Source organism: Orycteropus afer, unplaced genomic scaffold (assembly GCF_000298275.1).
Source record: "Orycteropus afer afer isolate SDZICR_OR568_19922 unplaced genomic scaffold, OryAfe1.0 scaffold00255, whole genome shotgun sequence".
In the NCBI taxonomy this organism is placed as follows: Eukaryota; Metazoa; Chordata; class Mammalia; order Tubulidentata; family Orycteropodidae; genus Orycteropus; species Orycteropus afer.
Window position 1 is genome coordinate 1,524,048 of NW_006921842.1, and position 2,515 is coordinate 1,526,562.

Sequence of the window (2,515 nt, forward strand, 5' to 3'; positions counted from 1 at the left end):
AGGGCCCTTAAGTTTGACCCTAAATTTTCCTTGAGAAACTGTATAGTTCTAGGTTTCACATTTAAGTCTTTGATCCATCTGGAGTTCGTTTTTGTTCTTTTCACTTTCTTGATGATGTTCTTTGTAGCAAATATGTTTTTAACTTCAATAAAGTCCTGTTTATCTAATTTTTCTCTTGCTGCTTGTGCTTTGGGTCTCACAACTAAGAAACCATGGAGAATTTTTATGTTATTACTATAATAATTGTGAACAAACAGAATGGAGTAAATGGACAATAATAACTCTAAAACACAGTCAAGAATTTTAAAGGGCAGAGACTCTAAGTTAAGGTGGTGAAACAATGTGGGCAAAAATGGGGATAATGGTGACACGTGAAGTATATAACCATTTTCAGTAACTGTAAGTGTAAATAGTGTTAAATAGGTGATTTTTTTCCTTATATTTTCACACACATGCACACATACACACACAACAGAATGGAGCAAATGTTGGGGAAAAAAAATGAAGTTTTTAGTTTCAACTACTCTGGAACAGATTTGGACATACCTAAAAACAAGCTGAAGGAGCTCTGATAGTGTAGTACCTAAGGCACTTGACTGCTAACCAGAAGGCTGGCGGTTCAAACCCACCAGCCACTGCTTGGAAGGAAGGTTGGGCAATCTACTTCCATAGTGATACTGCCTCAGAAACCCAAGGAGGGGTTGCTATGAGTTGGGTCTGACTCGACGGCACATAACAACAACAACAACAACAAACAAGCTGAAGGAACTCTGGTGGTGCAGTGTTTGAGGCATTTGGCTGCTAACCAAAAGGTTGGAGGTTCAAACCCACTAGCCATTCCAGGGAAAAAAAAAAAAAAAGACAGTCTGCTTCCATAAAGATTTACAGCTTTGGAAACCCTATGGGGATCTCTAGGGGTCAAGCGCGATGGCAATGAGTTTGTGTTTTTTTGAATCACAAGCTGAGCTAATCTTATATCACATTGTGTGCTATGGGTCACCTCCAGGTCATTGTAAGACAAGCCAAGAAATAGCAGGAATGTGGCCTGAAGGAAAAAAAAAAATCACTTCTAGCTGAGTTTTCATTGCTCATTATATTTGCCACCTTGAAGGGCTATAAAATGGGACAGATAATCAAAGGAAATAAAAAGTTTTTAAAGCCATCACCATAATGTTCCTCAATAAAATTCAGAGAAAGTCAGATAGAACCCTCTTAGGAGTTAGCTTTGCTAACTATGAAAAACTTTTCTGTCAGTTTGTCATACTGTACCTTGCTTGTTGCTGTGAGGCCGAAGGTTATGGCACCAGTATTTCAAATACCAGCAGGGTCACCCATGGCAGACAGGTTTCAGCGAAGCTTCCAGACTGAGACAGACTTGGATGAAGGAAGGGGCCATTCACTTCTCAAAGAATTGAGCAGTGAAAACCTTACGAATAGTGGTGAAACACTGTCTGATATATTACTGAAAAACCTGATGAATAGCCCTAAAACGTTGTCTGATACAGTGCCAGAAGGTGAGACCCTCAGTTTGGAAGGCACTCAAAATACAACTGGGAAAGAGCTGCCTCCTCAAAGTGGAGTCAACCTTAATGACGTAGATGGAGTAAAGCTTTCAGGACCTCCATTTGCTGATGTGGCATGACTCAAAATGGAAGAAACAGCTGCAAGCATCCACTGACAATCAGAACATGGATTATCTAGGAATCTAGGAAAATTGGAAGCTGTCAAAAATGAAATGGAATGCATAAAGATCAATATCCTACGTATTAGTGAGCTGAAATGGACTGTTTTTGGCCATTTTGAATCAGATAACCATATGATCTACTATGCCAGGAATGACAAATTAAAGAGGAATGGTGTGGCATTCATTATAACAAAGATTGTCTCAATATCTATCCTGATGTACAACACTGTCAGTGATAGGATAATATCCATATGCCTACAAGGAAGACCAGTTAATACTACTATTACACAAATTTATGCACCAACCACCAAAGCCAAAGACAAGTAAATTGAAGATATTTTACCAACTTCTACAGTCTGAAATTGACCAAACATGCAATCAAGATATGTTGATTATTACTGGTGATTAGAATGCAAAAGTTAGAAACAAATAAGAATCTCTGGTAGTTGGAAAATATAGCATTAGTGATAGAAATGATGGTGGAGATTGCATGATAGAATTTTGCAAGACCAGTCACTTATTCATTGCAAATATCTTTTTTCAACAATATAAATGAGAGCTATATATGTGGACTTTTCCAGATGGAATACACAGGAATCAGATCTACTACATCTGTGGAAAGAGGAAATGAAGAAGCTTAATATCTTCTGCCAAAACAAGGCCAGAGGCTAAATGTGGGACAGACCATCAACTGCTCATTGCAAGTTCAAGTTGAATTTGAAGACAATTAAAACAAGATTTAAATTTTCTAAAATTAGAACAAAAACATAACCTTGATTATATCCCACCTGAATTTAGAGACCATGATTTGACACATTGAACACCAGTGAC